The 12851-nt window shown below is 42.6% G+C and overlaps 1 long non-coding RNA gene across 1 annotated transcript in view; it reads left to right on the top strand.

Annotated features, from left to right (window-relative positions):
* The first annotated feature begins 3202 nt into the window (after nt 1-3202).
* The window catches only part of LOC132366920 (uncharacterized), an 84683-nt gene continuing 75034 nt past the window's right edge, over nt 3203-12851 (top strand). Inside the window, exons 1-2 of the long non-coding RNA XR_009503602.1 lie at nt 3203-3273; nt 7299-7444. This is a non-coding gene — a long non-coding RNA (uncharacterized LOC132366920). The remainder of the gene's footprint in view (nt 3274-7298; nt 7445-12851) is intronic.

Below are 12851 nucleotides of genomic sequence, written 5' to 3'. Positions count from 1 at the left end.
CAGTAAATGTCTTTCTCATAGTATTCCATGGTTGTAAAAGATTTAGTTTTTTACCTTTTAAATGATTTTAGTATAATATTTTAAGCGAGCAACACCTTCTCAAGGTTCAAAATTAAATTGTGCAAAATGGAATATGCAGTGGCAAGCCCTCCTCCCACCTCTTTCCCCTGTCAACCCAATCCTCTTTCCCGGAGGAAACCAGTGTTATCTCTTTCACTAAAATCTTCCCAGAGATACGTCATGCAACTAAAAACGAAGGCAATCTGTTTTCAGTTTTTAAAATGCCTTCATTTTTTTTCTAGTTGAAAATTCATATATGTTCCAATATATCTGAGGATATTTCCAATGATTGTCTTTGTACGGGTATCGTGGCTCCTCTGTTTCTGCACTAGATTCCTAGAACAAGACTTTCTAGTCTCTTAAATTTCAAAGCACCTGAAAGAATAGGGTGGCTCGATCTAGTAAAGAAAAGTAACAAATGCCTAACTGAATTTGACTTTTGAATTTCACATAAACAATGAATTCATTTGTAGTACAACTTTGTCCCATGCAACATTTTGGACATAGTTTTACTGCAAATTCTTTCCCTGTTTATCTGAAATTTACATTTAACTCGAAATCTGTATTTTATCTGGCAACACTACCAAAAAATCAGAACATACTAAGCTATTATCAGTTACTCATCCTTATGAGAAAGAGAACTTGGAGTGATGAGACTCAAGTGTGCACCTTGGCTCCAACAGAAAACACAACTGTAAACATACACAAAATCTGCAGGCTCTTTGGATGAAATGGATTTGGAAGAGCCATCATATAGCACTGAACATCTTGGCTTAGTAGGGGTAAGGACAGAAGTAAGGAACAAGAAGGCAGAAAATCTTCTTCTCTTTCCTTATGTTAAAGGGACTAAACATCCTAGAGCCCTGGTTTTTCTAGGTGTTAAAAGTCCACTACCCATGAGATGGATGTGCACCTTGACACAATGCCAAGAGTTTATCCACCAGTGTCCAATCCCCATTCAGACAAGCCCACTTCCATCTAAATCCTAGCCTGCAAGCCCTGCTTACAAGTTTGTTAATTTCCTGTCTGCATTACATACACTTGCTCTTTAGAATCTAGGCTCATCGTTGCATATGGCCCCATCTGCATGGGAATGATGGTAGCATTCCTTTTACAAAACTTGTCTGATTATTATTTTCATATTGAGAATCCATGTCAGTCAGTTTACCACTATCAAAATGATATGAAAGAGTATTCGTGTTTTGTGTTGTGAGAAGAGGGGACTGTTAGGAAACTTGTCAAGGGAGATGAAGGCTGAAAACCTCAGAGGATGGCAACCAAATCTCTTGCGAGACGAGATTCTCTCACTGCTGTAGCTGCAGTAGAACTCCAACTGATTGTGGGGTGTTGGGGAAGGAAACAAAGGTTTCGAAGGACTGTTCCACAGTGTGAAAAAGACTCCTGTTGGTGTTTAAGAAGTTCCTTGCCCCTTGTCAGGAAAAACTGACTCAGAAGAAGGTGAGAAGATAAGGTGAGAATATTTCAAGCAACATCATGGTGAAACTTTATATCTAAAGAAACTTTAGACATAAAGTTTCTAAATGAACTTTATATCTAAAGAAACTCCTGTCGAGGACTGAAAAAAATAAACAGTTTGGGAATATCGCTCAGTACTGGAGCTTTTACAATGAAGGAAAACTCATATGATTTTCAACCAATAACTTCATACTAGAGGGATCGTGAGGCAAAATATTGTACCCAGGCACTCGAGAAAGGCAGGCTTCCTTGTTGCTTCCTCCCTTTGTTCAGTCATTCAACCAATTATTTACAAGATTCTCACTCATAATTCTGATACAGTATTTGAAGGACTCTTCTCAAGGCCACTGATACAAAAATTGCACTCTGCAAAAATTAGCCAGTCCCAAATCTGCAATCACTTTTGTAATACTTCAAAATCCTACACCCCAGGGACAGAGATAATCAAATTAGCCCAAATGTAATTTGGGAAGAGCAGTCACAGAAGGGAGTATCTAAAAGTCCTTTGGATTATGATCTCTGACTATTCCTGCACAGAGGCTGCGGGCAGGCATTGACTACTGAGAAAAAACAACTCTGGACATGCATCACAAGCCTCAGAAGACAGTTCATCTTCCACTCAATCACGAAACATTAAAGAAACGAAGAGATACCATGTTTGTGTCTTGTGGAGTTTTCAAGTCTGGGCACTTGGAGGCGCTTAGTGCTGTTAAATGTGAGGGGTCTTCAGAGGCATCCTGTTGAGTGAGAAATGCTCTAATCTTGCAATTGAACAGAAAGAGGATCTGATGATTGGAGTTTCTTTGGGAAGTATTACAAAGTCAGGTCAGTAAGTTGATCCCGCTACTATTTTTGTTGTTGTTGTTGCATTAAAAGCCAACTGAAAGTCTGCAAGATATTACAAAAAAGGAGGGAGGGAAAGGAAAATTGTTCCCATACTACCTGCTGTGTTGAAATTGGCCCAGATTGTCCACTCTCTCTCAAAGTTATTTAAAAAAAAAAAAAAAAACCGTACAAAGGAAACACCTGTGAATCAACATTTATTGAAAAACCTCCATGTATTAAATACACTGAGAAAAAATATTCTAGTAGAGTAAATGCGTTTGGAAAAACTCTAGGAACGGAGTCAGGAGACAGTATCTTAAGAGTGTTTCCCAGGTCTGAATTCTTTGCTAGAATTGTTCTTTAACGGAAACTTCAGGCTTGCTAGGAAAAAGGACCTACTGTTTTTTGAAAGGCATAAAGAAGAACCAAGGAACTGCAGTCCAAAGGGCATGAAAGCACTTGCCCCAATTTGAGGCTACTGTGCTTAGAGCGGAGCTCTCCAGAACTCTTTGTAGCTAAGTGCATGGGTTTCACGTGTGCAATAGAAAAATCACGAGTGCACATCTCACAAGAGCTGGTTTTAAGAAGAGACCAGCACAAAAGTTCCCGGCGAGGAGCGTCGCCAGAGACGCTCTGCAGCGTGCCCGACACTCCACCTCTCTCCTCTCTGGCAGAGAGCTGCAGGACCAGATGCCCGCGTGCCCCGCGCCTGCACGCCTGCGCACGTCCACTGGGGCGGGGCTCTCGGGCACGCGGACCGCCGTCCTCCCACGACTCCTGGCGTTTGTTGGGGCAGTTGGCTCCGGAAGAGAGGAGCGCATGCGCAAGCGCGGAGGGTGGGGCCCCAACGGCCGTCCGGCGGGGGCGGGGCCTGTCATGGCGGCCTCGAGAGTCAATTCCAGGAACCCTGAGGTAAGGGGTACGGGGACTTTTCACCCCTCAGGTGTCACCGCTCTGCGCTGGTGTTCACCCTGTGGGTTGTTTGTGCCCTTGTCCGTGTAAGGAGACTCCCCACAATGTGGATTCACGCCCCCATAGAGCTCGATTCCCTTGAGGGGTTTACCCCAGGGTTATTGGCACCACTGGGGAGCCGGCTGCATGAAGGGTTCAGTGATTGCGGGGCCTACAGTCGGGGGGAAATAGTGTGTGTGAGCTATTAAACAGGTGCCCAGGTGCCGTTCTAGGCTGCGCGTTCTGAAGAGTCCAAAAGCTAGAGGGACGTTCTTGCGAGTTGAAAACCCTCATCTGGTTCCAAAGGTGTAGCTCAGGTGATTGGAAAATGAGTGAAGATCGAAGGAACACACTCATGGTTTCACTAGTGTCTTCCTTCTTATCATAAAAACATCAATCACCACTTATGTTCAAACTGCATTCTTTTGTCACTGATGGGAGCAACTTTGCTGAATGTGGTAATAAACATGTATTTGTAGTCTGATGTCAAATCATGATTGATTTGCAAGCATAGATGGGGTCTGTACATATTTAATTGGTTGGTGGGAATCTGATATGTAGTCAAAGGTGTGGGTTGGTTTTGTCTGTGGATGTTTGTGTCTGAAGGGAGGTCATGCCTGTGTTTTTGTGAGAGTGTGTAAGAGTGAGTGTTGTACTTGGAGGGTGTTGAGATGTGACGCAGGCATACTCAAGGAGTTGGTGGTTAGGTGTTTGTAATTTGGTGTTTGGGGAATATGTTTACATGTGTTTTTATCACCCATGAATTTGCGGATTTATGTGTGTCTAATGGTGGATTTGGAAGGATTATCTGCATATGCATAGGGGCAATGTCAGGAAAAATAGTGGTGTATATTACTTTGGGTGTCCAGTCTGTTTATTTTGTATATTTGGGGAATGTAGGATGATCATTTGTGTATTCAGGGCATGTTGTATGGTTATGGGGTGTTTGTGTGTGTGCATTTTCAGGAGCTGTCTATGTATATTTGGATGTGTAGAGGGCAAGTCTGTGACTATTTTCTGGGACTGGTGGATGTTGTATATGTAGGTATGTTGTGTTTGTATGATTCTGTATTCTGCAAGATGGCAGAGTTAATTGTGTGTGAGAGGTTGGGAATGTGGGGTTATGTATATGCCAGTAGTGTGGTACTGTATGTGTATTTGGAACAAAGGGCATATAGGATGATATTATTGCATATTTGTAGTGTTCTGGGTAATTGTGGTTGCATTTGGGACTTGTGGAGAGTTATGTGTTAAATGAGTTTGTGTGTGTATTCAAGGGGCATGGCCACTTGGAGGAATATTTGCTGAGGCTGTGCATTTGTAATTTTCAGTAGGAGCCTCTGAAGCTTATGTATTTTGGGAAGTGAGTATATGTGTATCTGATAAAGAGGTGAGGTTCTATGTTTCTACAGGGAAGTTGGACAATTGCATTTCTATGTATTAGAAATATGTGATACGGGTATTTGTTAGTACTTGCATATGTGTGAGCTGGCTCCTAATAGCTAGGGATAATTTGATATATGGAAGTTGTTTCATAAATGGTTTGCTGGAGACACTTCCATGTATCTTACTTGTGTATTCTAATCTGTGTGTGTGTCCATCATCAGGTTCATGCATTATCAAAGTTTGTTCATAAGGTATGGAGTTGTTAGGAGTATTCAAAGTGTATTTCTTTGGAGAATGCTAGGGTGTTTATACATGTGTTTGGTAGGAGTAAGAGGTGGTCTGTCTATATATTCGGGGTGAGGGTAGAAATATATATATATAAACACCCCCCCACACATATACAGTTTATATGTTGGGGTAGTGGTGGGGAGCTTGTATTCTGGAGAGGTAGCATAATGTATAGTGTTTGGGAGGGGATCTGTATGTTCAGGGCTTGGGAATATTTGCATGTGTGTGTCCATAGGTGTGTGAGAATTGTGTATGTATATTAGTAAGACTGCAGAGGTTGTTGGTGTTTTTCTGTTTTGAGTGTGTCTGAGCATTTGGGGTGTATAGTCATGAATAGTTTGTGGGTGTGTGTATTTGTGATTTGTGAGTATATCAGGAGGCTTAGAGTCCTCTATGTGTCTATTTCCAAATGTAATGCCTGAAGAATTTAGTGGTGTTGCTTGTATGTGTGTTCTCAGTATTAGTGAGGTGGACTTATATGTACAGTTGACCCTTGAACAACACACGTTTGAACCACACGGGTCCACTTATAGTGGATTTTTTTCCAGTAAATACTACAGGACTACTACACGATCCATGGATGCAGAACCACTGCATGGAGGGCTGACGCCCTAACCCCCAAGTTGTTCAAGGGTCAGCTGTATTTGATAAGAATAGGTTATTTTGTGGCTGTGTGTGTTTTTGAGTTCCTGGGGCTTCTGGGGTATGTATTCTGGGGGATGTGAGAGTTTAGTTTGTGTGTTTGGAAACCAGTAGACGGTGTAGGTTATGTGTGTGTGCAGGAATCCTGGAGTATATGTATTTTAGGGCTGTGGGATTGCATGTGGGTCTTTTTTGCGTTGCCCATGAGACAGTTGTGTACTTGGTGAGCCTGTGTGTTTAGGTACTCAGTGTGTACATCTGGATGGCATATTGGTTGCACGTGTTTGTTTTCAGGCCCATGTTGTGTGTGTATATATAGTTGTGAGAGTGGAATGTGAATATTCAGGGTGAGTAAGGTTTTGTCTGTAAAAATTTAGGTAGTAAGAGGTAGTCTGTGTATTTATTCAGGGTGAGGGTAGAAATGTACGTGTGTGTTCAGGATATATATATATATATATATATATGTATATGTATATGTACAAACACATATGTGTATGTGGTATCCTTTTGGTTATATATCTGTGATGGGAGTTGAGGGTTCTGCTTGGGGTGTAAGTGGATTGTGTGCACAAATTCATAGGAAAAGGTATGGGATGTGCTGAAACTGGTTCATACTATCCTGGGATAGTCAATGGTGCATATCTCTTCCCAGCTCTGTGTTCAGTGATGGCAAGTGGGTAGCTTGAAATTGGTCATCCTGGGAATATTTATACCATGTAGATAGCATAGGTGAAGTCTTTCCCACCTTTCTCAGAGAGTTTTTTAGCACTTACCAGCACACCACTGATGTGCGTGTTTGGGTGTATGTATGTATGAAGCAAGAATATTTGGGCATCAGTGGGTACGTATGGGACACCCATGTGAATTGTGAGTGGGGCATCTGGGGCTATGGGCCCCTGTATATGTGCATTGACCCTGGTAATCGTGAATCATTGCATTGCTCCTATCAGGTTGGTCTGTTCTTTAGGGCCAAAGAATCCCCATAAATGTTGTTGATTCCCAGTAGAAATCATGCAGATGGATACAGGGGTGTCTGTACCTTAGGCAGGTGGACACTCCTTCAGCATTTGGGTGGTCCTAGCATCTGGGTCCCTAGAAGGGGGGGCCTGGAGGACAGATGGCCATGCAGAGCAGAACCTTCACAGGTGTGTTGTTGGCGTGACAGGCAGCAGTCAGAAAGTCACGGGGCTTCCTGGATAGGAGGTCAGATGACCAAGGGCTCTCCCAGGAAAATACCCTGAGAATCAGTTGGACAGCTACAGGCGTTACTGGCTCTTCTGGGGCACAGCTGACGTGCAAGGACACCCTCCACATGGGGTCCAGAGCCACGTGTCCCTGAGCCCGACTGCCCCAGGGTGGTGGGAACTGTTACGTATCAGGCTGGTCAACTGTATCACTAGGTCTCAACCAACCTGTCTCCGTGGAAACCTAAGTCCTCAGGGATAGGCAGGACCTCTAGGGATCAGTGAGCTGACAAGGACAGAGGTGAGGAGGCTTTGTCCCCGAGGGAGAGTTGGGGACTGAGACCTGGAGAGCCTGGGGAGTCCCACTCTGAGGAGATATGGCTCTGATGTTCCCAAACCCTTTAGACAGGTTCTCTGTTCTTTTCTGAAGGCTCAAGATGCTTCTAGCAGTGGGAAGCTTATCTCAGTTTCATGTTTCTCTGGTAGGATGAACTGACCCTTTTATTCACTATTCCACATCGAGCTGCAAACCCATCAGATGGAACCATGTGATCATTGTGGCCACCAGCTGACCCCACAGCCACCTTGTGCCTCCCTTGGACCCACCCAGGAATTTCTGAGCCTTCTTTATGGTGAGTCTTGTGGCCTTTTCTCCCTCATTGTGAATCCTCCTGCCAATAAAACATGCTGTGAGTGTTAACAAAAGGAAACCTCAACTAGAATTGGAGTCTGGAAGGCCCGTAGAGGGAGCTCTCATGCCGTGTCACTCATCATCAATTACCCCAACAGGAAGAGGTCATTTACTGACCCCAAACAGGAAGTGCAACCACTTTACTACCCCAGCTGGAGGAGGGAAGACTTCCTTCCTGGCCAGCAACAAGAAATAGAAAATAGAAATAGCTAATAGAAAATTCCGCAGTTTAGCCAATGAGAAGCCATTGTCACCTGAAGTTTCACTTTCCTCCAGTGAACTTTCATTTTTTCCCTTGATGATGATTTTCTTTCCTTGTTCCACCCTCTTTACTTTAAAAGCCTTCTGGGACTTCCTGGTGGTCCAGGGGCTAAGACTCTGCTCTTCCAATGCACGGGGCATGGGTTCGATCCCTGGTCGGGGAACTAAGATTTCCACATGCCATGTGGCGTGGCCAAAAAACAAAAAGCCTTCCATGTTGTGTAACCCGTTGAAGTATCTCCCTTTCTGTCAGATGAGATGCTGCCTGATTCATGAATCGTTTAATAAAGCCAATTTATTCAAAATTCAAAGTAAATCTTCAAATTTACTCAGTTAAATCTTGTTTTTTAATACATTGGTGGCATTCAGAGGTGGCCACTAACAGTTGAATATGTATCCCTTCAGAAATGTTCTGTATAAAAATATGTATGTGCACTTTTCTAAAATCCACTCTTATGATTCCTCCTGCTAACACGATGATTTTATGATTAAATGCTTATCTTTTTAAAAAGAAAAAGATAAATACATTGGTGGCAGTGATGGGATCTGAAGCAAATTTCTGATAACATTTGGGACAAGGAGAAACAGGTGTGGTGCCCACAACTCCTTTGAGTTCACTGTCTTTTGCCATTCCTGAAGGTTGTTGGTAAGCTCCTCTTGGTTTGAGCTCCATTCTCTTTGATTGAGTTTGTGCTCGCAATCTAATTGGCTTTCCTTTACAGGGCAGGTCAGTTTGGCTGGTAGAGGATTCTCCCTGAGGCCAAACCCCTAGCCTTTCAGAGGGAAATTCCCAGGACACAGTAACATCTCTTGGTTATTGCCAGTATATTTTTGAGTGGTAAACCCTAGCCCCTAATTTTGTTCCCTGGATTCCACATTGGGCACTGCTGGCAGTGTAGTCTGCACTTCCCCATCTGTTTGGAATCAGCCCTCAGTTTCCATGCTTGGAACTGTTGGTGGCGGCTATAGTTCTCCATTTTGTTTGGCATCAGTTTGCAGTCCCCATTCCTTGGGATTTGCTGGTTGGATCTTTTTCCTCAGTTCAAGGATCCCTGGGAATTTGTGGTGGTGCATACCAGACCTTCTTTTGTCCAGGACATAGTAACATCTCTTTGTTACTGCTGATATATTAAGGCGCAGTTCTTTTGTGTGTTCTTTTGGGTTGACAAAGGCTAGCTAAGGAAATGAGATCCTTTATCACCAAAGAGTTGAGAATGCCAGCTTCTGGCACACCTGCTTATTTTATTTTTGAGAACTATGGTCCTGGAGGCTGTAGATATTTAGAAAGATGGCAAAATTATACTAATATTGATCTAGAATTACAATGGTCATTGTGGGGAATGTTCCAGTTAGACAAGATTGTTCATTTGAGGAAAACACTGGAGAGCAAGGGTTCCCAAATTGGACAGGAAGAATGAGATGCCTGCTTTAATTGGTATGTAAAAGTTTACAGAAGGTCTCAAGATTCCAAAATAGCTTCGTTTAGAGACTTAGAATAAAAAGCTAATGAAAAATTAAAGAGACAAAAGGTACCTGAAACAAAAGACCATAGGACGGATGTGACTGCAGATTTAACTCCTACTGTCCCCCCCTTTCCTTTTTCACGTGAGTACTCTTGTTTTACTCATTTTCTGAGATACTTTTCTATTCCCAAGAGAATATTTAACAATTGCCATTTAAAGTAAAACTACCTGAGGTTGCAGGTGAGCCCCCTCAGGTGTCCTTTACCTCTTGGTCAAAGACTGAACTGAGAGCTATAGTCAAAGAATTCTCTAAACCTAGGGAGGAACCCCCAACATTTTTTGAAGAATTTAGAGTCACTGTCACGGCCTATGTCCCCAAACTGCTAGATCTTTATCCACTTGTACACATGTTGGTAGGACTGGGGGAAGCCCCAGAATGGACGCGGGAAGCAAAATGACATAATCCCTAGGATGATATTCAAGATCCTCAACCTAAAAAGGCTTGCAGAATAACAACTAACCTTTTATAAGCTATTCCTAAAATCTTCCCTGCTCACACTTGGTCTATTATTAATTGGCCTAATAATGATTGGCCTGTTATTCACTCATACAAACAAAAGAGGGGTGAATCTGTGGAAGACTTTAGAGCCAGTTTGTAGGCTCTCTTTTTACAGCATTTGGGGTTGCAAGCAATAAAAAGGCCACTCAGCCTACTTTAACTGCCCTCTTTGTAAATGGATTATCTTCTGAGATTAGTGGATTGATAAAAGGGCAGAAAATAGGCTGAGAGTCTGTAGGCCTGACTGAACTCCTGACTACAGCTGAGCATTTTGAAAGGACCTTGGAGCAAGATCACAAACAGAAATCCACCAAGCTCATAGCCTTACAGTTACAACAGCTCTAAGGCAAGAGACACAAAATAACACCTAGGCCTCCCCCATTACAACCTCCTAGGGGTCCATGATCAATTCGATGACCCAAAGTTGATGTTTCATTTGTAATCAGTGAGGACACTAGAAAAAAAGGTGTCCTCAAAGGTCCTATGCAAACTCTTCACAAATGCTCTCATATCTGTCTCAAAGGGAGGGCCCCCCCATGACCCTCTCCCCTAGTTGGCAAAACTCCAGAGGTTCTCTGGTAAACTATTACCAGCAATTACCTTAAACAGCCCAGAGGAAAATAGAATGAAAATTAATGAAAAACTGCCAAATTTTAGTTGATACTGGAGCTATGCTTTCTACTTTAAACCCCACTCTCATATTTTACTTTGAAATCTACATTAAACCCTAACCCTAACTGTAAACATAATTACCTAACCCTTTAACACCCTACCCCTAGCCCTAACCAGAGCTGTGCTTTCTAGTCTAAATCCCACCCTCAAAGAACAACAGGTCCCTCTGAGTCAAGAGGATGTTTCCATAGTGGGAGTACCTAATAAAGTTCAGAGAGAATTTTTATCTCAACCAAGATTCCTTTTTGGTATGCAATATAGCCCCAGTCAATCTATTTGGTAGAGATCTCTTTTCTAACTTAAAAGGGCCAGTACATTTTGCCTCCAGTGGAGATCTCACCTTAAAATTTCCTGATCAACCTGAACCTGATTATTTATGTTCCTTACAATCTGTCCTGGACATAAAAGAGGAAGTTCAGCACAAGTTCTCTAATTTGATGGAGATGCCTGCAAATTTGGGGGCTACTTCTGACGGTGTTAACATCAGAAGAATAAAAAAATGCATACCTATAAAGATTCAGATAGATGTAGCCTAACCTCTCCCTAGGTTTCCTCAACAACTATTAAAGCCTGTGGTCATACAAGGTCTCACACCTATTGTAGAAGACTTAATTTCCCGGGAGGTAGTCATTCCTGTACTCGTCCCTGCAGCATGCCAATCTTGCCTGGTTGGAAACCTGGCAGGATGGCGATTTGTCCAGGACTTGGGAGCTGTTAATAAAAATAGTTATTCCCTGTTTTCCTGTTGTTCCAAACCTAGCCACCCTTCTGTCACAAGTTTCAACTGACTTGGAATGGTTTACTGTTGGAGACCTTTGTTCACCTTTCTTCAGCATCCCGGAGACCCAACAGCCAATATCTATCTGCCTTTACTTGGAACAGTCAACAATATACCTGCACTTTTATGCCTCAAGGGTTCACTGGGACCCCTTCTTTTTTCTCCCAAGTACCTCACCAAGATTTAAGTACCCTCTAGTTCCCTGAGAAATCAACCTTTTTACCATATGGAGATAACCTCCTGCTGTACTCAGCTACTGTAAAGATTCCATAAGGCATGCATAAAAGATTCCATTGATTTGCTGCAACAGTTAGCTGAGAAAGAACACAAAGGAAAAATTACAATTATCTCTAGACACTGTTCATTACCTAGGACATAATCTAAGCACTGAAGGAATTCAGCTATCTCCAGAGAGAATTAGGCTGATACAGGAACTTCCTAGACTCACAACTAAGTGCTAGCATTGTGGATTTCTAGGTTTAGCTGGTTATTGCAAGCTCTGGGTTCCAAATTTTTCTCTGTTACCTCTTCCACTCTATGAACTTATTAAAGATTTAGTTCCTGAATCTTTTGCTTGGGAAGATAAACATAAGCAGGCTTTTATAAGGCTAAAACAAGCACTGCAAGAGCTGCCTGCCTTAGGGTTACCCAAATGATCAGGTTCAGGTTGATCCGGAAACCTTAAGGTGAGATCTCCACTGGAGGCAAAATATATTAGCCCTTTTAAGTTAGCAAAGAGATCTCTACCTAATAGATTAACTTTAGGTTATTCAAAATCTTTTACTTGATTTGTGCATGAATGGCATAATCAGGCCCCGCGGAACTATGTGAGCATGGTAGTAAACATAGGCCTATTGCCTATTATAGCATGCAACTTGAGTCAGTTGCTTATGCCTATCTCAGTTGTCTTAAGGTTATAGCCACAACTGCAAATTTAGTGGAAGCCTTGGCAGATTTGACTCTAGAAAATGAAGTTTATTTGCAAACTCCACACATTGTCCACAGTCTTCTTAACTCTGAATTGACAACGTTTCACTGCAAGTGTCACTAGATTCACTTCCTGTGAAATCCTGCTTTCACCACCTAATCTTTATCTTAAACTTTACAACGTTCTCAATCCTGCTACACTACTACCTCTGTCTCACAAAGGTGAGGACCATGACTGCAAGGTAACAGTGTCCCATGGGAATTCCCTGGTAGTCCATTGCTTAGGACTCCAAGCTTCCACTGCAGGGAGCGTGGGTTCGATCTCTGGTCGAGGAACTAAGATCCCACAAGCCACGTGGCGCAGCCCAAAACAAAAACAAACACAAAACACAAAAACAAAACAAACAAACAGAAAACAATGTCCCATTTTGTGACACCGTGTCCTGAGTAAAGATGTTACCAAGTCCAAGCTTGCTGTGCTTGCCACACGACAGGCCAATAAATCGGAGATGAGGTGTTGAGGCAAGGAATATGACTTTATTCGGAAAGCCAGCAGACCGAGAAGATGGCGGACTAAAGTCTCAAAATAACCATCTTATCGGGGTTTGGATGCCAGTTTCTTTTATAGCACAGAGATGGGGAGGAGATGAGGAGGTAAAGTAAAAGGGCCATAAGTTTTGCGAATATC

The sequence above is a fragment of the Balaenoptera ricei genome, chromosome 6, assembly GCF_028023285.1.
Source record: "Balaenoptera ricei isolate mBalRic1 chromosome 6, mBalRic1.hap2, whole genome shotgun sequence".
NCBI classification, from domain to species: domain Eukaryota; kingdom Metazoa; phylum Chordata; class Mammalia; order Artiodactyla; family Balaenopteridae; genus Balaenoptera; species Balaenoptera ricei.
The sequence above is the reverse complement of the archived record's forward strand: the minus strand, read 5'-3'. Positions and strand labels throughout refer to the sequence as shown.